Source organism: Suricata suricatta, chromosome 8 (genome assembly GCF_006229205.1).
Source record: "Suricata suricatta isolate VVHF042 chromosome 8, meerkat_22Aug2017_6uvM2_HiC, whole genome shotgun sequence".
Classification (NCBI taxonomy): Eukaryota; Metazoa; Chordata; class Mammalia; order Carnivora; family Herpestidae; genus Suricata; species Suricata suricatta.
This window is the reverse complement of record NC_043707.1, coordinates 131,396,206-131,419,302: the sequence shown is the minus strand read 5'-3', so window position 1 is coordinate 131,419,302 and position 23,097 is coordinate 131,396,206.

Here is a 23,097-nt window from a genome sequence, read left to right as displayed (position 1 = left end):
TGGGCATGAACAGTTTTCTGAGAGGTATTATTACAAAAAGAAACCGTATTATTTAGGAGGCTTTGGGCTACAGGTAACAAAATACCCAACCAATAGAGACTTAAACGATAAATGCATTTCGTTCCTTTTTTTTTATGTTTATTTATTTTTGAGAGAGACAAAGAGACAGAGCATGAGCAGGGGAGGGGCAGAGAGAGAGGGAGACACAGAATCTGAAGCAGGCTCCGAGCTGTCAGCACAGAGTCCGACGCAGGGCTCAAACTCATGCACCGCGAGATCATGACCCGAGCTGAAGTTGGACACTTAACTGACTGAGCCGGTACCCCCCATTTCATGTCTTACATAACAAAAAGTCTTAAGGTTGCAGGGTGGGGTTAGGGCTCAGCACCGTCACTGAAAATTCAGATTCTTTCTATGTGCCCTTACCCCCACCCTCAGCATGATGGACAACCCTTCCCTCATAGTCACAAAACGGCTGCTGGAGCTCCAAGCATCACATCCTTTTTTGCAAGCCCATTCCCCAAACAGGAATAAAAGAGGCTGATTTAAAAAAAATAGAAAGAAAGAAAAAAAAGGACTTGCTAGTCATGTGGCCTATGCTGTATCAGAGAGGAAAATCTTTCCCAGAAGCTCTCAAACCAACTTACCCTCCTTATTGACTACAACAGGGTCACACGACCGTTCCTAGAACAAATCACCAGCAAAGAGGAATGAAATGGCCGTGGCTGATTTCATCCAGTCTTAGGGCTGTCACACCATCTCCCAAGCGCAGTCAGAGTCCTGGAGGTACTGAAGGCAGGCGGGCATTGACAGGGAGGCAGTAACGGTGCAAGCTGGCCTGCGTGTCTCAGTGTCTCCGTGCTGTGTGAGGCAGAGGTTCCCTGCAGAGCCCAAACAGCTCCAGACGTGTGCTTTCTGAATTCTTCTTGCTCGCTCCGTGTGACGTGGCCCGTCCTCCCGCACTGCCAGGCGGCCAGCTGTCACTTCCTGCTCCACCTGTGTGCCTGTTAGAGATGCCATCTCTCCCTGTGTCTGATCTTTTCCTTAACTGTATGCAGGCCCAGAAACTTGCGGGGGGCGGAATGCACTTCCTGGACCATGACAGTGTCTGTTATTGGATCGCAGGTGCACTGGTGTGGAAGTCTTCTGAACCCTTTCCCCAAAGCTGGCTAGAGCCACCCCCAGATGCCGTCATTGTTTGATTTTATTTTTAATCTTCAGTTAGCAGAATAAGCTTTCTTGGAATGACCTAGGCCAGAAGAGGTGGGACTGTGTGGCTAGGCATCGCTGCGTGCCCCCACACCACGAGGAGGGTGCTTGCCTGGGCACCTGGCTCTCTGATGTCACCCGTTACAGGTCCCTTGCACTGAGGGGTTTCCCTGGCCGTCAGCTCTGCTCAGGGTCGTGAAGAACATAGCACAGTGTAATGGACCAGATCAGGGTTACTCAACCTCAGCACTATTGATATTTGGGGCCAGATAATTCTTTGGGATTTGTGGGGGGCGGGGGTAGCGTGTTCTGTGCGCTGTAGGATTTTTAGCAGCATCCCTGGCTCCACCTACTAGATGCCAGTAGCCACGTGCACCCTGGAATAATAACGTCCCTGGACATGGCCACATGTCACCTGCGGCACAGTCATCCCCAGTGGAGAAGCCCCGGGCTGAAGCATCACGGTCTGGGGACTATGGCTTTATTTTCCCCCTAGTCTGTGTCACCCCTGAATGTGTCCCACTGTGGTGGTTGTTTGCTATCGTGTTATCCGCGGCCAGACCCAGACTCTGCGTCCTGTGGGAGCGGAGACCAGATCTGTGCTCCTGGTCACAGTGTCCCCGGCGCCCGACACTGCCTGCCCCACAGCAGGGGGGTGGGGGGAGCAGCAAATATTCGTTGAATGTGAGCCAGAGGGTTCGAGAGTGGGTCCCCGACAGAGTCGCTGAACGGACATCCGCTCTGTTCCGGACACTTGCGTGGACATTTCCCCTGCATCAGCTCATGTCACCTCACACGTAGGGAAACTGAGGTGCAGACAAGTCCAGCACCAAAGTGCTGACAAATGATAGAGGCAGGATGTCAACTCAGGTCTGTCTGATTCCCAGGTGTGGCCTGTGTGGGGACTTCCGGCCGCGACCTGGGAGGAAATGGCCCTCCAGGGCTGGAGGGGTCAAAGGGCCGAGAAGTCGGGGCGGGTGCGCCAAGGCCAGCTTCTTCTGCTGAGGACTTGGGGCGCCCAGGGGCCCCGGAGAGCTTGCATTTTTTTCAAATTGGAGGAATTACGGATCAAATGCTCTTTGATGGCCTCCAGACTATTCCTTGTTTCTTTCCAGAGGGAAACCGCAAAGCCAAACCTCTGAGCCGTTTCCTCCCTTCAAGCAGCCTGGGAAATGTGGCCCCGGAGTCTCCCCGCTCCCCACGAGCGGCATTCTGTGGTGTTTTGCTCTCCCCGCCCCCTCCCTCCCAGTAATTAGCTACAGCTTTCTCTTGTGGTATTTATGTGTTTAGACAACACGGTTCATTGTTTCCAAATGTTAGTCAATTCGAACTATAAATCAAGCCCCAAATCTTGAATCCCATTCAAGGGAAAACTCACAAGTTGATGCTACACAAATAAATCATAAGAGGGTGGGAATGTTATAAATGTAGAAAAGCAATTCAGACTCAGGCGCTGTAAAATGCAGCTTTTTGAACTGAAGTGAGTGCGTTAAAGCAATTATATAAGGCTTAGGACGACCTAATAGTACATTAGTCTTAAAGATGGAAGTTCGTATATCTAAGAAGAATTGATTTCAGCACTTTATAGTTTACAAAGCTTTTTATTTTTCTTTTTGCACAACGTCCTATAGGGAGGCCAGCCATTTTCCTAAATCTGTCAATTCTGAGACCCATCTTCCTTCTATTTTTATCTCTGAAATTAGGATACATCTTAGCATCAAAGGCATATCCGTTTAATGGGCAGGTTTGTTTTCTTAGTGATTCATAAAATAATGGTGATTGTTATAAATAATACCGTCTTAGATTTAATGAAATGCATCTCATTATGATCCTGGTTTCCCAGGAGAAGTGACAAGTCCTGAGATGTTACAGACTTGGCCCAAGGTCACACAGCAAGAAAGACAGGACCTTTAAAGGGCATGGACATACCCCATGGATAGATGACCTCTGAGTTCTCACTCAGGAAGGTGGACCCACAACTGAAGACTTGTTTTGCTGAACAGCAGATGCTAATTTGTAGCTAGAGCACAGATGCCCCAGACATTAGAAGAATTGCCACATTCTCCTTCTCTCCCTTTGCCTTGAAATGTTCAGACTCTCCTCAAGATAATTTAGACGGCGTTGGTTTGAAGTTTGCCCCAATGTTAATCTCTGGCAGTTTAACCTTCCCTGGCTACCTCCAGCAAAATAGGAAATGGCAGCCTGACTCCAGATGGACACTGTCCCATACGGTGACACAGGCTTGGAGAGAGGAGCACAGGTTATGTCTCAACACTTTTCAGCTCTTGACTGATCTCTTTGTACAGTGCACATCCTGAGTAACTGTACACAGCACCCCAGTGCCCAGGACACTCACATGTCTCCACCTGGTCTTCCTTGGAGGGGTAGTGGGACAAGAATGTTTGAGAGAGAGAGGGAAGATGCGGACAGATTCAGAATTACTTTTCTAGTCCAGATCACATTCATCATCTAAGCCTCCTTTTTGTGTTCTGATGAAGTCTTAGCCCGTGAAATCTTTGACCATGCATGGCTCTTAGAAAAGAAACTAAATGCTTAGGAAAACTTATAGAGTCTTAAGAAATCCAAACACGGTCTTATTTTTAATGGTTTTTCTGTACGTATATCTGAAGGCACACCCTGTTAGCTAAATCGGCCCGCCATTTACATTAGCTTGCTGGTCTGAAGCTGGTCTACTCCATGGGTAGAGTAAAGGGACTTTTGTTCAGACCTTATGCAGATCTGGGTTCCAACTTGGATCTCTGCTACCCTCCAGCTGCTGCCTGTGGGGAGTGCTGAATGTCTCTGAAACCTGTCTTTCCATCTGTAAAGGGGGCGTGGTGAATTAAGTATGACCACACTGTTCCTTGCCACTCCTCCCACTGAGAAGTGGGGTCTGATCCCCCTCCCTTTGAATCTTGATCAGTCTTAATGACCTGAAGGACCCAAAGAATGTGCTAGAAGTTAGATCCTTGGACCTCTGAAGCTGGGTCACCTGCAAAGCCTCGTAGATTCCACCCCAACTTCTTTGAATTCAGCTGCCCCCTGGGGAAGCAGCCCCCGCAGCCTCATGGGAGGCGTCTGCATGGAGAGAAGCCCCAGCTGACAGCCCCCATCTAGGTGCCAGCCATGCAATAGGCCAGCTTGGAGGTGGGTCCCACAGACGCTGCCTCAGTTGATGCCATGAGGTGCAGACAGGCTGCCCCTGTGCCCAGCTTGCAGACTTGTGAGCCGAATGAAAGACGTTATTCTGAGTCACTAAGCTCTGGGGTGCCGCGCCCTGTCGTGACGGATCAACGGAATGGCAGGGAATAAGCACAATGCCTTGGGACTGTCATCAGGGGCACAGTAGACACTGAGCGAAGCCAGGTTCTCTTCTTTCCTTGCAAGTAAACAGTGCGTGATAGACTCAGTTCCTAGTTCCTGGTTCCTGTGGGACCAGCCTGGGCTCCCCTCAGGAGCTGGGGGACAGGACATCACCATGACACACAGCTGATCTGACCTCACACCATCTCTGTCCACCAGGCATAGGCATCGCCAGTGTCCCGGTGGGTGAACATCAGTATTAGATCATTCGCCCCAGTGCCCACGAAGGAGAGTTCCCTAGGGTTTAAAGGAAATGTGGCCTGATGTCCTCCGGCCACAGGAGACAGTTGGGTGAATTTGACAGTGTGTTGAAGCCTGCATCCGCTGTTGGTCCACGCTCCCCATCCCTGCCTGGTGTGCTGACTAAAGGCAAACAGGAGACCGGCCTCCCGGTCCTGCAGAGACCCTACCAGGGTTCCTACCCAGCCCTGTTCCAGACTGGGGACCGGGTGCCTGACGATCAGCACCCCCAGCCCCACGGGGCTCCCAAAATACCCCTGGGCAGGGCTCCAGCCCAGCAGACAGTGACAGAGGGCACTAGGGGTGAGGTGGGGTGGTTGAGTGGGCTTCACCCCTCCCTCACCCACCCCGTGGGCCTGTTCTGATTACAGTCTGGGCTTTTAGTGGCCTGTTCCTACTTCCACCCATGGGGGGTGGGATGCGACCTGTCCAGACACTCCCTGTGCAGCAAGATCACAAAGTAGGGGCTTCGTAGGCCATTGAGAAGGTGGTCACGTGATAACAGTAAATGCCACGGTCGTGTGTTACAGGGTCAGGGGAGGGGAGACCAGGGAATTTGTCCTTCTGTGTGCTGAGCAGTATCAGAAGCCCTTCACGTGGTGGTGCTGCCAGTCATTTGGGTGCTCCATGCCTCGGCCCACCCACCTGTAGATTGGGTTATCCAGAGCTCCCAACTCCCAGGGCATTGGGGAGGTTAAATGAGATGCTATATTTAAGCCATTGGCCTGCCCTGGCGCAGCCCCATTGTTAGCAGCGTTCTGGATGGTAACGTGGATGTCAGTCTTCCAACAGCCCTCTGATGTGGAGCTTGCGTCCTCCACTGCCACAGAGAATGGGAGACTCTGAACACCAGTACATTAATCATTACACATTCGGGCAGGGCAGAATGAATCAGAGACATTGGAGCCGTTTCAGACGTGGTGCTGAAATTCAATCAGGTAAGTCTGGAAACAAACCGGGCATCCATCTCCCATCTTGTGCCCACAAACCTCGGCAGCTGCGTACATCTTCCAAGCAGATGGCAAAGCCTGTGCTCCGCCACCCAGGGCCACTGCATTGCGTGGCGGAGGCCGGGGAGTTCTGCGCAGCGCCACATCTGTCCCCTGCATCAGGCCGTGACGAGGAAGCTAACAGCCCACTGTCATGGGCCGATAACGGGGCTCCTGCGGCTTCTCTGGCGCTCTTCTCCACTCCAGCATGGAGACGAGTGAACCCAGAGTGCACGCAACTTGGGATCTCTGCTCTTCTAGGAAGCGTTCTTGGGTGACGCGGCTCATTCCAGACCCAGGCACTGTAGCAGGGCTGATGTTGTTGCAATCCTGAGCCGTTCAGGATGCCCTCCTCTCTTAGGGTTTGGGGATAGTGGGGTAAGAGAGGGTCAGAGAGGCTTTGCGGATCTGTTTTCTCATGCTTTCCTTCACCTCCAACTCTCAGAACCTACTGTGTGCCAGGTATCTGTTACTTAACTATTGTTACATAGCAAAGTACTACAAAAGCAGAAGCCTAACCAACACACATTTGTTAGTTCACAGTTCCTGGGGGGTCAGGAGTCCGGGCACACCTTCCCTGGATCTACTGCCCAGGGTCTCACAAGGCTGCAATCAGGGCAGAGGCTGGGGTGCATTCTCATCCAGAGGCTCAACTGTGGAAGAATGCATTTCCCAGACCCCTCAGGTTGTTGTCAGAATCTGTGTCCTTGTGGCTGTGTGAGTGGCATTTTGCTGACTGTCCGCTGGTACAGTTCTAGAGGCCACCCATGGTTCCTTTCCGTACTTCCTCAGAGTGGCTTCTGACTCTGTGGGGCCAGCAAGGGGGGCCTCTCCCGTGTGTACAGGTTAGGCAGAATCATGGGTTAGTATCGGTGGGTAAGCATATGTAGATGGGAAGGTGATATAGCTAGACACACGCACACAGATAACTGGATGATAGAGTATAGATAACAGATATAATAGCAGATAATAGACATAGACAACATAGATACAGCAAAAGGTGATTGATGGATCAATAGATTGATATCGATGATACATACATACGTACATACGTATCTTTCTAGGTAGATTGATCGTAATCTAATGACAGAATGACACCGCATCATCTTCACCGTATAGTAAGTGTTGGAAGTTAGCCGTGGGTCCTTTCCCCGCACTCAAGGGAAGGAGACTCAACTGGCCGTCATGCCAAAGGATGGACATCAAGGGAGCCATCTTGGAATGCGCCTTGTCACTGGTGCCATGAGAGTTATGTAAATGAGAACCTGGGATTTGGAGAGGTAACCTGCCCAAGCTCCAACAGCTATCCAATGGGACCAATAGGCACCTCCTCTATACCTTTGTAGCTTGAGCCAGAATATCCAGGGCGCTCCCTTCTGTGACAGTCATAATGCTTATCATGGGCTTGTTTGTTGCATCTTGCTCCTGTGCCCCAACTGTGTATCCACCTTGTTTGTGGCCACATCCCTGCCCCCAGAGAGGATCTTGGCCCATTGTGTGCACTCTATAAACACTCATCCAGTCTTTCAAGAAATGCTTACTGAGCTGGGCTACGTACGTTGGATACAAAGATGACCAAGATAGAACTCTGCTTCATAAACCCCTCAGTCTGTACCAGAGCAGAGACATAAAATGAAATAAACTACAAAATGGTGTGATGGGTGATGTAGCACACACATTGCAGTGGCTTCCTTGGGCTTGCCCATTCTTAAATTTTTTTTTAATGTTTTTATTTATTTTTGATACAGAGAGACAGAGCATGAGAGAGGGAGGGTCAGAGAGAGAGAGAGAGACACAGAACCAGAAGCAGGCTCCAGGCTCTGAGCTAGCTGTCAGCACAGAGCCCGACGCAGGGCTCGAACCCATGAACGTGAGATCTGACCTGAGCCGAAGTCGGAGGCTTAACCGACTGAGCCACTCAGGCGCCCCGGGCTTGCCCATTCTTAATGTCCCCAGCCCCTAACACCTTCCCTGGCACAGAATCAGTACCCGGTAATGTTTGCAGGTTGTTGCTACTCCAGTCACGTGGCGTGCACTGCTCTCTTCTGTTCTGTAACAATCCTAAAAGATTAGCTGGTCAGGAAAATCCAGAGAAAGTTAAAAAATATATGCAATCACCACCCAGGCAGGCTTCGAAGTCTCTGATGCAATCCTGCAATCCTGATGCCTCCCTTTCTGAGCGGAGCTTTGCATTTCGAAACAGAAAAGAAAAAAAAAAGCCCTGTAATTATTAAAATTGTGTATATAGGAGAATTTAGCCTTTCATTTGAGGTGTCCTAATGACACTTCAACAACTGCTAGGGAAGATAATAGGGTTTAGAGCAATTACACAGCTCATCAAATACCGAACATGAGTGATTCAGATTCATGCTTGGAGCAGGAACAATTCTCAGCAGTTTTGCTCATACGCAGCTGTTTCATTTAAAATATTTTGGCAGAAAATCGCAAAGTGGGCTGGGCTGGCCATCCTGCTCTGGAAGCTTAACCCCTGCATGTCCGATATCATCCCCTTCCCCACTCCAGCCAAGCCTCCCACCTTAATTGCTGCCTGGCGGTTGTTTGCATAACATATTTGGGAATTAAGACTTGGCCACTTAGCTGAAAATACTGGGTTGAGGAGGGGGGGGATGTCTTGCTCCTTAGCCTTCTGGAATATTCTGTGTCTTTCTCCCTCTTTTGACTTAGTTCAGAGCATTCAATCATTAGGTGGCCAGTCCTATGGGCTGTTAGTGTATCGGTCAGATGTCCAAAAACAGTCGGCCCACTCAAACTGGGTGATTTGGGAAGAGTAACAAAATCCCCATAGATGAGATGGCCTACACAGCCTACACTTACATCTCACGGTTCTGGAGGCTGGGGAGTCCCATAACCCAGGCATCGGCAGACTCCGTGTCTGGTGAGAGCCCTCTTCCTGCCTCACATCTCCTTGCATCCTTATATGGCAGAGAGAGATCATCTCCCTTGTCTCCTCCATTAAGGGCACTAATCCCACTCATGAAGGCCCCACCCTCATGACCTCATCACCCCCGAAAGGCCCCATCACACTGGGGATTAGGGCTTTCCCATATGAATTTGGAGGGAATACAAGTTCAATAAAAGAGCTGTTGACAAGGATTCAGCTTCAATTTAGAGGACCCCACAGGGGCAGTGCAGTACCTTGGGGATGCCGTAGCAGGGAGTGATCGCCCCTTTAGGTCTCAAGGGGCAAAGGGCAGGGAGCACTTAACAGTATGGATAGAGTTCGTGTACAGAATGGGGGGCATCCTGGTCAAAGCTGCTGCTTGGAATCCAAGACATGGAGCCAACTTCCAGTGAGTGCAGGAACCACCCCTTTCTCCCCCCCCCCCCCAGGCCCCTCCCGGTGTCCCTCACTGACCAAACCCAACTGGAAACCAGAGATCAGGGAGGGCCACTGATGCATTCCATCCAGGCCAGCCTCCTGGCGCTTTGAGACAGGCTGCAGGATGAACCAAAGATTCATCACAAAGGAGGACCAAGAAAATAGACGTGCATCCTCTGCCCAGAGGGAGAGCGCCTCGAGCTGCAGACGGAAACCTTGCGAGCTCTTGGGGAAGGGCACGTGTGGTTGCAGTGTGAGGAACTCACTCAGTGTATCATTGGGAGGTCACTGTTGGGGGGCCTGGTGGTAACCCAGAGAAAGCCAAAGCCTCCGGCCTCAAGAAGAGCTGGAGACAACCCTCTAAGATGGATATCTTCATGTGGCCCAGTCATTTGATCAACCACGGGTCTGGATGTTTCTGTGCGGGTGTGTGGAAGGTGTCTGATAAGCGAAGGCCTTGAAGACAAAACTTAAAACTGAGGTTTCTCAAAGGACGAAGGAATTCTGCCTCAAAACTATACCATAGAACCCCTGCTTGAGTTTCCAGCCTACCAACGCCCCCTGTCGAGTTCAGACCCAAGACTGTGGCATCAACACCTGCCTGAGTTTCCAGGCTGCCTCACAAGTTTGAGACTCGCCAGCCCCCACAGTCACGTGAGGCAATTCCTTTAAATAAACAAAGGAATGAATGAATAAATGAATGGATGGACGGATGAACGCATATGTCCTATTGGTTTCTCTGGAGAGCCCTGGTGGACACTCCCTCCAGCAACTTCCCGTTACACATAAGATGATCCCAGACTTCTTTCCATGGCCTTCCACAGTCCAGCGCCCACCCCCCTGCCTCCTCTGTAACCTCATTTCAGAACCCAGGGCTTTGTCAACCTTCATGTGCTCGGGCATCACCCAGAGAACTTGTGAAAACAGTTTCCCGAGGCCCCCCCCCCCCAGAGATTCAGATCCAGTGGGAGGGGGCAGGGCCATGACTTTGCACCTGAGCAACCTCATACAGGCTGCTGATCCCATGAGCCAAGAACGGCTGTTGGAGTAACTGCACCTAATTGTTCCCTCTCAGGGGCTCAGAGCTTTCAAAGGTGACTTAGCTAAGTCGCTGCCTCTGCCCCTGGAGCCATCTGCCAGTGCCAAGTGCCATATCATCTGGCAGGGCACCTGAGAGCCCGCGTCTGTTTGCCAGCCTAGAAGCAGCCATGGCGAATGGGATGCGTCCCGCTGGCTCCCGTCAGCGCCACGACTGGGTTTGTTCTCACAGCTGCAAAGCCCGGTCCTGGGCTGCACAGCTGCCTGAATTAAACTGGAGCGTATGACTCCACCGCACGGATATGAAGCTGGGTTTCCCACCTTGCCCACAGTACGTTGGCAGTGCCTGGCCAAGTGGGCTCTGCGGTCTGTGAACTGGATCTTGGAGGATAGGATTTCAAGAGGAGGATTAGGGCACCAGGAAGGGAGGCATTCTGAGCTTGGGAACAGAACAGAGGTGAGAAGGCGCGTGTTAGGTCTGGGGAATGATGGGGGTTGGATTGAATGGAGGAGAAAGTTCTCGTGGGGGAGCAGCGGGGTTCAGACTGCGGAGGGCCTTGAGGGGACCTGGAAGAGCCCCTGAAGGTCTAGTGCAGGGGAGGGACGCGCTCAAGATGCACAGAGGGAAGGGACGAGGCAAGATGAGCACAGGCTAAGTCGGGGCTGCCGCTTCATGCCGTTGAGGATGGAGAGTTCTGGATGGAGCAGGACTGTGGTCTATTCTGGGATGGGCAGCTGCGAGAAAGGGGAGCAAGTGAGAAATAAAAACAGGGCAACATGATCTCATGATTCTGAATCTCCGTGCCTGAAGAACGGAAGCCCCACTGACCAAATCAGTAGAGACTGGAAGAACCACTGATGGATGATGGGCTGAGAGCTTGAAAGGATCCTTAGAGGTCATTGTCACAGGCCGAGCTGCGTCTCCCGCAGAATTCATATCTTGAAACTAACTCCCGGTGCCTCAGAATGTGCTGTGCTTTGAGAGAGTCCTTAATTAAGACTAATTACATAAAATAAGGTCATTAGGGTCGGTGCTGACCCAATATGACTGGTGTCCTGCCTCTGCATTGCTTAAGCAATGAAGGAGGATTTTTATAAGACGAAGAGAGGAGGACACAGACAGGCACAGAAGGAAGACCCCGTGAAGGCCAAGGGAGAAGACGGCCGTCCACACGCCAAGGAGAGAGGCGTTGGAAGAGACCTGCCCGGCTGACACCCTCACTCCAGACTCCAAGCCTCCGGACTGGGAGACTCAAACCTTTGTTGTCGAAGCCGCCCAGAGTGTGGTAGTCTGTTACCATAGTCCCAGAAGAATAACACAGTTCCCAGTTGAATCTCCTGTTTCACAGATGGGAATACTGAGGTCCAGAGAGGGGAGGGCCTCACCCAGTGGCACCAACCAGCCTCCGGAACGGGGCTCTGCTCCAGGGGAGCAGGTGCGTTTCACCGCACGGTGCGCATGTCTTCTATCATGAAATATCGACCATCTCCCTGCCTACGCTTTAGTTTGTTCAAACAATTTGCTGCTGCTAAAGCAAACTAGCCTCTGTTTGTTTTTTTAAATAATGATTTTCTCCCGGAGTTCTCGGATTCTGTCTTCCAACAGCCGTGAGGTCTTCGCTCCTGCCCCTCTGGCTTCCTTGGTCGATTCTGTCACCCTGGTGGCCCAGCCCAGTGGCGGGGAACTTCACCTGTGACCCTCGGGGGTGGAATCTTCCGGAGGAAAAGCCCGTGGATTTAGGGGCCGTGTCAGCTAGCCGTGTGGGCTGGAGTGCCATGAAATTGGGGAGGCAGCGCAAGAGACCAGGAAGGGACCACGTCTTCGCCAAGACTCTCTGGGTTTTGAGCAAGGGGACCTGTCCCCGCACACCTACGAAATGGAGGAGGCTTTGTCCGGAAGAAGAGGATTCCACAGGATCCAAAGAGAAAGCAGGCCTTCAGGCCGCGGGAGGGGTGGGAGCTGAGGGGAAACCAAGCCACCCCTCCCTCGGTCTCTGACTCCGCGTGTCCCTGTCCTGGTGCGTTAGTTCCGATGTCTTTTCACGTGACATAACACAGGCTCACACAGCCCACATAATAAGAAAAATGCCTACCCCTCCCCCCACAACAGGAAGTCCTGAACTAGGGTGGCCCCAGTGGGTTCACTTAGAGGCTGTGTGGAATGGTGAGGCATCTGGCTTTTACTGTCTCCCCACCTGCCAGCCTCGGTAGCTGGCTCTGTCACACGCACGATCCCTTCACAGACTCCAGATGGCGGTCCGCGGGCACAGGGCTCCTCCCCGAGTGTCTCTAGTATCTGCTTCCCGGGACCCCCCCAGGCCTCCCCCGGGCCTCACTGGCTGTAACTGGGCCCCATGCTCATCTCCGACTCAGTCACCCGAGGAATGGGATGACCCCACGGACACGAGAGAGCAGGCCTCCCCAACCACACGGGGGTTCTGCGGGTGGGCAGGAAGGGGCGCGGGGGAGCTCTGGCTGGGGAGGCAGCGCTGCCCCCTCTGCGTGTGGCACCACCCCTCTCAGGTCCTCGCCACCTCAGATGTTGAACCCCACTTCCTGTCTCCTGGGAGAGGGCATCCATTGCAACCAGCTTGGGTCAGAGGACGACCTCTGGCCAGTCGACCCAGGGCCTCTCGGGGAAGTCAGGCCAAACGGGACCGGGGGGGCCACCTCTGGGAGGGGAGGGGGCTGTTTTCAGAGGAAGGGAGTTCTCAGCGGGTCTGTGAAGAAACCTCAGCGATGGAACCCATGAGAGTATGGAGCTTTAAGAAGGTTAACACAGGGGAGCCTGGTGGCTCAGTTGGTTGAGGGTCCGACTTCAGCTCAGGTCATGATCTCATGGTTCGTGGGTTCAAGCCCCGTGTCGGGCTCTGTGCTGACAGCTAGCTCAGAGCCTGGAGCCTGCTTTGGATTCTGTGTGTCTCTCTCTCTGACCCTCCCCTGCTCACGCTGTCTCTCTCTACCTCTCAAAAATAAATTAAAAATATTTTTTAAAAAATTTTTTAATAAATAAATAAAACAAGGGGAGCCTGGTGGCTCAGTTGGTTAAGTGTCTAACTTCGGCTCAGGTCATGATCTCACGGTTCATGGGTTCAAGCCCCGCATCGGGCTCTGTGCTGACAGCTCAGGGCCTGAAGCCTGTTTCGATTCTGTGTCTCCCTCTCTCTCTGCCCCTCCCCTGCTCATGCTCTGTCCATCTCTCTGTCTAAAAAATAAATAAACATTTTTTTTAAAAAACTGTTTAAAAAGAAAGAATGCTGTTTCTATCAGCGCACTCCTCCTCGTCCCCATGGCCATGGCCCTGTCACTTCATCCAGCCTCGGAGCTGTCTCCTCTCACGCCGGAGGCAGTCTCTACAGCGCTGGGCATTTTTCCTTGCAGACTTTTTATATCTGGCTCCGTGTGTCAGCTTCGTGCTCTTATCGGTACTGAATTCCTTGCTTGGCTTCTACGTGAGGGTTTCTTTTTCTTTCCCCCAAGTTTCTTTGTCCAGGTCCTCCTTGTGTGGCTGTTGAGATGCAGACTTGGGTGCAAGGGCCTTGCGGTCAGGCTCTGGCCGTCCGGCTGTTGGCACAGTGTTGCTTTAGCTCCGTCCCCCTCTCTGCCGGGGAGCCCAGGTTCCGTGCCCCTCGGAGGCGTGAGCAGAGCCCGCTCTCGCCCACAGCCTGGGTGTGCCCAGAGCCCTCCCTGAGCCCTCGCCACCGCCCAGGCCCAAACAGGGAGAGTTCCAGGCTTTGGCCAAATCGAGCAAGAACTGCCCTTTGAGTCAGGGGATCTCGCAGGTCCGGGTCGTGTGTATTAGGCTGCGAGGTTCGGGCCAGAGAGCGCAGTCCGGCGCGTGGGGTGCGCCCGGAAAGCTCTGGACTCTCCAGACATAGCTCTGATGCTCCTCCCTTGAACCAGCATCTGCGGTCCCCCCTGGAAGGTCCCTTCAGCTGTTCTAGAAAATGCCATCCTTGCTCCTGGTGGTCCTCCCCCCACCCCCCCGCTGGTGCCGTCCCCAGACCGCATCTAATCCGGGCGTGTGTGAGAAGTGCCGCTGAGCTGCGTGCGGGATAAGACAGTATCTGTCCAGGTGTAACTGCTTCGCCTGTACACTCGTGTCATCCTCACAAAACCTCAAGGAGCCAGCCGCTTCGGTCATCACCCCGTCTTCCAGAGGAGCAAACCGAGGCACAGAGAGGCGGAGTCGCTTGCCCAAGGGCGCACAGCCAGCTCGGCACAGAACTGGGCAGGAACGCAGGTCTTCTGTCCATACGGCTTGTGTGCTCCACCCCCAAGCTGTTTTGTGCCCTCATCACCTGATCAAGTGCTGCTCGTCCATCCTGGGCGTCCTTGACCCTCCAGGACTGGCTTTCCTGTCCTGCCTCTCCACTCCCAGTCTCTGTGACCACAGACCTCACCTATCACTTGTCACTTTGGGTTTAGTTCTCTCTGGCCCATGCCCTCCGGGAGGACCCACGGGCGTCTCTGGCTCTTAGCTCTGAATTAGTGGACAGCTGAAGGGAGGGTTATGACATCTGACAGCCTCAAAACTCACCCACAGCCACACACAAGGAAGGGGCTGCACCCGGGCTCTTTCTAGTCCCCAAAAAGGAGGTCCCTGCTGCCTCCCGGTCCCCCTGCCTTCCGGGAGCCCCATGGAAGAGTGTCACGGCCACCTCATGCTCCCCCATCCCGGCCGCCTCCTGGGACTATTCCTCTCAGAATCCCAGATTGCAAACGCAGGTATGAACAGAGAGAAGGGGAAATTTCCCAGCATCTGATGATAGGCGTGTGCTAATTATCTGTGAATGTTCATAACGGGCAGGATCTTGCCTCATTGTCAGGCGCTCCGAGGCTGGCCATATGGGTTTATTTTAGTGGAGTTTTGTATTGTGAAAAAGACTCCCTGTTAAATACAGGGTGAGTCATCGTCTGCTTCTGAAATTGCCCCCAGCCTGCACTGCCTTCGCCAGCGCTCTCTGACAGCTGGGTTGCAGTTTCCAGAAACCCCTATGGAGCCCCCTTGCTTCTCCTCCGGGGTGAGATGCCCTGGTCTCAAGGAGTGTTTTGCCTCCTTCGCGCTCCTGCACCTCGGTACCCACCTTGGCCTCTCCCCTCCCCTCTGGGTGGTTCTATCGGATTTTCTCACCTGTTTCTCCAGCAAGATCGTAAATTCCCCTGAGGCAGCACCTGGGTCTTTTTTCACCTCAGTCTCTGCAAACCTGGTGCACCCACATCACCGCCAGCACGTACCTGTTGGGGGTCGAACCCCAGGTTTGTTTGCTTTTACCATCGGCAGGCCGGGCTGCTCAGGGGCCTCGGGCTCTGATCACAGGCGTGTAATCTCACGCAGGACAAAGTCTTTCAGGGAAAAGAGTAGAGACGTGGGGGCAGACCCAATGGGGCTCAAATCCGGACTCAGCTGCCGTGTGGTTTGGGGTTTGCCAAGCACCCCACCCCCACCCCCAGTCTCAGTGCCTTTATGTGTGCTGTGGGAGTCAATCCCAACCTACTGCAAACACTGTAAGGCTAAAGAGAGTATGTATGCCAGGCTTTACACACCTTGGCCTTTCTCCTCCCCGGGAAAAGGAGGGAGATCTGTGAGCCAGGACCAAGGCAGGTCTGAGCTCTCTGGGTGCTCGGACTTGGCTGCACCCTCACGTCGGGCCTGGCAGGTGATAAAAAGGCTCAGACAGTGGCTGTTGGATTCAAGAGGAAGTTGGAAGATGGAGTAGATTCCAGGGAGAAAGCTTTTAGAAACAAACACCAAGAGGCTGGTGAGGAGTCCGCCCGGCAGGGCCCTTCTGCCCGCGGGCTTCCGTTTTCTGGATGATGCAACCAGCTGACCGTGGAATGGTGCAGGGGGATGCTTGTGGGATTTACAAGCCCTCGGCCCTTTTAAGGGTGACCTTCCGGGGCGCCTGGATGGTTCAGTTGGTTAAGCGTCCAGCTTCAGCTCAGGTCATGATCTCATGGTTCGTGGGTTCGAGCCCCACGTCGGGCTCTGTGCTGACAGCTCAGAGCTTGGAGCCTGCTTGGGTCTCTCTCTGACCCTCCCCTGCTCACGCTGTCTCTCTCTCTCAAAAATAAATAAAAAACATTAAAAATTTTTAAATAAAAAGGGGTGACCTTCCTAAGATGGGGCAGGAGACACCGTCTTGAGCTTCACCTATTGTGATGGGAACCCCAGAAATAGGCTGGGGTTCCTTTTATCCCTCCTCTGTTTGCATAAAAGTTGGTTGCACCCACTTCTTGTCTGAAGGTCGGTATTATTAAATGATGCAGCTAGAAAGAGAAGGGCAGTGCTTAAGCCAGAGGTGAAAAATGCCAGCCCTCGGCCCTGCCCTGCCCACAGCAAGCATCCACAAGCAATCGAGGGGCACGTGATGTCAGCCCCAGACCGGGCTACCTCGTCACCATTCAGAAAACATTCAGGCCAGAACTGTGATAACTGAGTTTTCTATGAGCAAACACTTTGTCTTTAGAAGGAGGGAAAAAGCCATACATTTTTACAGTTAAAACATGTACCACTGCGCTTTGTAAATATTCAGGACCCTGAGGATTCCATCTCAATAGGCTTATTATCAGCCTGTTTTATCTGAGTATAAACAATAAATACATTGCAAATTATTAATGGGGAACCGTGTTTAGGAATTACAGTGATTACAGATCAATTGGATGGAATAATTACTACAATCACTGGGTAATTAGATCGGTCCTGGCCTGAGAGGGGGGTACAGGAGTTCCAGGAGTGATTCCTCTACGCAGCAGGGTCTTCAAGCCAGAAAGAATGAGTCGTGAACTCTGGGGCAGCCAACTTGACAATGATAAGCTGGGACAGCAGTCCCCAGTCCCCCCGAAGATGACGATGCTACATCCCTTTCAAATGCTTTCAGTTTAAGGTTACTGAAACCCGACTAAAAGCAGATTAAACTGTGGGACCTGTTTTTGTTTTCCACCAAACAAGAAATCCAGTGGTCGGTAGAACTGGCCTGGTGCATCATCACAACAGCAGAATCAAGATGCCAGCCTCTTTCCATCTTTCTGAGTCGCCATCCAGGGGTTGGTGGTTTGTGACTTCATGGTCACAAAATGACTGCTGAGGCTCCAGGCACTACATCTGCCTTTAAGGCAGGAAGAAGGCAGAAGAGACACTGACAGCAACATTTGCCCTTTTTTTTTTTAACGTTTATTTATGTTTGAGGGAGAGAGATCAAGCGTGAGTAGGGGAGAGGCAGAGAGAGAGGGATCTGAAATGGGCTCTGTGCAGATGGCAGAGAACCCAATGCGGGGCTTGAACTCATGAACTGTGAGATCAGGACCCTGGCTGAAGTCGGATGCTTAACTGGCTGAGCCACCCAGGAGCCCCTGTTCTTTTTTTATCAGGAGAGCCCTGAGCAGACTTCTACTTACGTCTCATTGGCCAGGGTAGAGTCGCACGGACATGGTTGCTGCACAAGAAGCTGGGGAAGTGGGAACAGGATGTATCAGTGGCTTAGGCCAGTCCTGGTCCTTCTAGGGCTGAGGCTGTTTCTCTGAACAAGGAGGGTTTCCGTTAGCAAGAAAGGGGAGGGGCGCTGGGAGACTGGATAGACAGCTAGTGGTGTTTTGATGGTCCCACGTCCCTTTGAACCATGATGGGCATCAATAGCGGAGCTACGGATGACTTTGCACCTCTCTGTTCTTTCATTCATTCATTCATTCATTCATTCATTCAACACATATTGAATCAGTGCCTAGTGGAGGCTAGAAATTGTGCTAGGAAAGGAGAAGAAGTACAGAATATTTAGGAATGAGTAACAGAGATGGGGGGAGGCATCGCAGAGAACTTTCTGGGAAAGTGACATCTAAGCAAAGAATAAAAGATACGCACTTGCCACCTTGTTCCGTGGTGTGTGTGTGTGTGTGTGTGTGTGTGTATGTGTGTGTGTGTGTGTGTGTTGGGGTGGGGAGCTGGATGTATGGAGGGCAGGCGCAAGGAAGGGACTGTTGCAGGCAGAGAGGAAGGCATGTGTGATGGTCTCGGTGGAGGAAGGGGAATAAGACCCGTCTACCCAGAGGGGACAAGGTGTAGCCAGAACATGGAAAGTAAGCCTGGGAGGATAGGAAGGCACCAGATACTGAAGAGCTTTATGAGCCAACCTGAGTTTAGGCTTTGCTTAAAGATCATGTCTGCCCAGCCCTTGCTAAAGACAGGCCGATAAAAGTACCCCTCACCAGCCATTGGCCAGCCTGTGAGCCTTCTTCATGGCTGTATTAGTCAAGACCGTTTGGGTTAGGTGGGGGAGGGGGGATGTCTACTTAAAAGATGGGAGAGGGTAGTTATTGATGCATGTTAGTAAAAAGTCCAGTCGTCAGCTTCAGGCACAGCTGGGTCCAGAGGTTCAAACGATGTCGTCATGAAGCTCTCTCTCTATAGACTCTTTCTCCATTGCATTATCTTCATTCTTAGACAGGCTTTCCCTGCATCGGAACAAATGGCCATCGGGAGCTCTGGACTTACGTTCTGTGACCCGTAGACCCCAGACGAAAGAGCAGTCGTTCAAGTAGAGTCCCAGGGAGCGCTCCTCTTAGGTGACATGGCCAACCCTGGACAGACCTTCGAGGCCAACGGATGCTGTGCTTTAGTTCCCAGGCTTGGGTCCGGTGCCCACCCCAGGGCCCTGCAAAGTGAGCAGAGGGAAAGAAGAGATTGAGGTGCTGCTGTGCTCAGGCAGACGGACTGCCTCATTCTTACGTCACCCGTCACTGCCTGGCCCCTCCGGTGTGGATGCAGCTCCTCCCTCCGGTCCCCCTTCCTGCCCCTTCCCGCAGACCCGATGCCTCCCGCAGGCTCCCCCACGATGGCATCGACCCTCCATCTTCCTCCACCCAGGCTACAAGTGCTTCTGGGGCTCTGGATAATTCCTGGCTCCAGAGCCGTCTGCTGCTGCCGAGACATCCCCTGAGGGAAATGAGACCCCCTCGCCCCGCCTTCCCTCACCCTCCTCCCTCTGCACCTGGCAGAGCCCAGCCGACATCCTGGTTAGTTCCGTCTTTCATAAAAATGCTGAAGTCTCCGTACATCATGTAAAGTGGGGAGACAGGCCCTGTGCGTCGCTTTCTGGTCAGTTTCTCAGCTGAGCCAGGGTGCCACCATGATGGCACTGGTTTATTCTGTCCAACATGTAGCACAGCTGGTTAGCGCTCTCGAACTGACAAGAAGTATTGAGCCTTACCTCCAAGGTTTGACAAAAATATGGAAAGCTCGCCATCTGGACTCTGAGTCAACAGAGTGTTTTGCCCACTGAATGGGAAACTGAGACAGGGAGATGAGGAGAATGTTGCTGAGACACAGACTACCTTTGCCTGTCCTTCAAGACCACCTTCAAGACCACCTCTTGTTTTACTTTCTCTGGGAGACCTCCTAACTCAAGCAGACACGAGCAAAAGCAAAGTAATTTATTAGTTCTCAACAGTGAAAATCCATGAGTGATTGGCCTCAGGTATAGCTGGATCTTGGTACTTAAAAGATATCATCAGGACTTAATATTCCCTCTCTCTCTGTCTCTGTCTCTCTTTCTCTCTGTATGTATTTGTCTCTGTGTGTGTCTCTCTTTCTCTGTGTCTCTCTGTCTCTCTCCATCTCTGGGATCTGCTGTCCTGTGCATGGGCTTCATTCTTAAGCAGAATCTCTCCTATAATAGCCCCTGGAAGGTCCAAGACACATTCTTACAGCTCAGCGGCATCAACAGCAATAGGGTGCCTTTTCCCCAAATTTTCCAGTCCATTTCCTGTGGCTGATGGTCACCCTCGTTGATTGGCTTAGCTTCAGTTGTCAATCTAGGGTGTAGACCAGACCCACCATCTGTTTTGGCATGAACCACAAACTAAGAATGCTTTTGATACTTTTCAATGGCTGGAAAAAGTCAAAAGAACAGGGTATCATGGCATGTGAAAATTATATTAAGCTCAAAGTCTGGTGTCTGTAAAGGTTTGTTGGGACACAGCCATGTTTGCTGATGTGTTGTGTGAGACTGAACCTCTAGTCTAGACACTCAGGGCAGCCAGTGGTCCACCCACCCAACTGGACCACAGGATGAGAGTGGCAGAAGGTTCCAGAAGAAGGGGCATGAGTGCTGGCTCAGCAGAACAGCGGGTATCCGCTCTACCCACTGGATGTCCCAGCATCAGACAAGTTTGTGAGCACTTGCCTTTTATAGGGATGAGGGATTCCCAGGGAGCACCATGGGAGTGGAGGGGAGTGAGGCAAGGAAAGGGAGAGGAGGCCAACACGGGGAACTTTGTTGAGTAGATACCACTTTGGGCAGCTGGGGTTCATCCCACTTGGGGATTTCTGGGAGACAGTGAGGTAGCCTACCTGGGGAGTGGGGGAGGTGGCACATTCATTCTTCAGCCGCGACCAGCCCCTGGTCACCATACCTCTGGGCTCCACTTTTTACGTATGACTGTGAGGCAGTTCTCTCTTCCTCACCCCATCCAGTGGGTGGTTACTAAAGTCTTCTTGATGCAGAGGTTGAAAATGAAAGCTGTCCCGTTCAGTGTCCCCAGGACCCTTGCTAAGAGACCCCTGGGGCCAGCATGGTACTGCTTCGTGGCTTTGGGGAGCTATGTGTTTAACAAGCAGTTGGGGATGGTCCCATTCAGGTCATGGCCTGGAGCTTGGGTCTTCCAGAAGCCCGGCGTCTAGGGAAAGAGAATTCTATCCGCCATGGCGCCATTACTTCCACTCAAAAAAACCCATCCTATCCTTCCAGGGAGCACCCATGCCCTCCTCTCCCCTGCCCTTTGTCTGTGACATATATCATTTATAGGAATGTGATAATATATGTGAAAATGTCTCAAAAACCATTGAATGTGATTGAAATCATCATTCAAAATTCATTATTGTTAGTTCAGCAAAATTTATTGGGTACCTTGTGCCCGGAAACACAGGAATGGAACAGAAGCGGTCAATAATCTCTACCCTCATGGAACTTAGAACCTAGTAGAATCGTCATTATTAGTTACTATTATCGTTATTAGTTCTGTGACAAAGATAGATAATAATGGCTATTGTTGTATACCGAGTCTGGATCAGTAGATCTTAAATTCCGGTTTAGGGTGTTCTATTTTTATAAATTATTTTCTGCTTAAGAAGACTTTCAGCTGAGCCACCCTATAAGAAAGAGTAGATTCCCAAATGGTTCTGTGTGTCTCTGTGTTTAAAGCTGTTTTCATTAAACAGGTTTTAAAGAGGTTTGTCCTAACAGGTGAGTGTATGACATTAATTCATTCAAAATGCCCATCCTGGGGCGCCTGGGTGGCTCAGTCAGTTAAGCGTCCAGCTTCGGCTCAGGTCATCATCTCACAGTTCATGAGTTCGAGCCCCACGTTGGGCTGATGAACCTGCACATCTGGACTTTCCTATTCTTTGTCCCAACCCTGAACCTTCATTGGGCTGAAATAAAGCTCTGCATCCTTCAGCTTTTCTCCCCAGGGCAGAGCCCACAGCCAGACCTGCCTCCTCTTTCTGAAACTCAGAGCCTGGAGCCTGCTTTAGATTCTGAGTCTCCCTCTATCTCTGCCCCTCCCCCGCTCATGCTCTGTCTTTCTCTCTCTGTGTGTCAAAAATAAATAAACATTTTTTTAAATGCCCATCTCCCGGAAGGAATGGGGTTTGTGATCACTGCTGAGTGATCCTATGCTCCTACCTGTCTTGAAATCTGCTTCGCCCTCCAGTCCCTGAGAATAGATGTTGCTTTAAAGGCCACAGTAAGGAGAGATGATGGTGTTTGCGGCTAGCTCTCAATTTGGAGGAAAAAAATTCTGGCTACTGCAGAGCGAATACAAAAAGAAGGAAAAAGGCATGGCTGGCAGCTACAGATAGCATTTCCACACTGTCCTTAACGTAGCCTCTGTCCCTGGAATCCCATCTCCTGCCCCCAGCCCTCAGCCGGGACTCCTCTGGTTTGCACACGACCCAGGGACCACCCCCCACCACATCCAGGCCGCTCCCCTGATGTCACCTTCCTCCCCGCCAAAGGGGGCTCAAGGGATGAATGAGCGATATTGCAGTGATCCCTGCTGATGCATAACCAGACGTGACCTAAAATAAGAGTCAGCAGAGGGAGACCATAATGTCACCTGTCTTACTGGTAAGCCCCAGGTTGGAGAGAGAGGAACGGGAATGTGCTTAGGTAAATGTGAACCCACCCAGCCAGCGGGACAGCCAAAGGCCAAGGGGGCCCCGCCCCCGAGCGAGAGACCTTCTCTAAGGCCTCCGATGTGGAGGAACCAGCCAGAAAAGGGGTCTGCCCTTCCCCCTGCCCCCCTCCTCCACCAAACCTTAATGGGAAGACAGTCTCGGCATGGATTCCCACAGCATTACTTCTTTGAAAATGCTTCATTAAATCATGTTTCATGCAGATAAAAGACCCTGTTAATGAATTTGAACATTTCGAAGTGTAATTTTTGTAAATGGCACCCACAGACGCCACCTGTGGCCTCTTCTCCCTCCTGAGCTCAACTGATCTAAGCACACAGTGTGGTCCTGAGTGTTCTCTTTATCATTTCTTTGCTTATTTTTTGTCTTATCTCATGTTTATAGATCTCAAAATAATTATTATTTAGTTTTTAAAATTTCACAAAAATACCGTGTCTTAGGTAGGCTCTCATGGCTGGCCTTCGTCACTCAGTGCTCTCTTTCTGAAGTGCATCCATACTGTCTTAGATGGTTGTGATTCATTCATTCTCACTGCTGAATAATATTCTTTTGTGTGGGTAGGAGATCGTTTGTTGAACTATTCTACCCACAATGGACCATCATAGTGTATTTGGGGTGGGGATGGATAGTTATAAACACTGGTGCTTTGAATGTTCTTTCCCACCGTTTCTGGAAGGTCTCTTGGGTTTACAGCTGGGAGCGGCATTTCCGGGTTTCGAGGTATACGG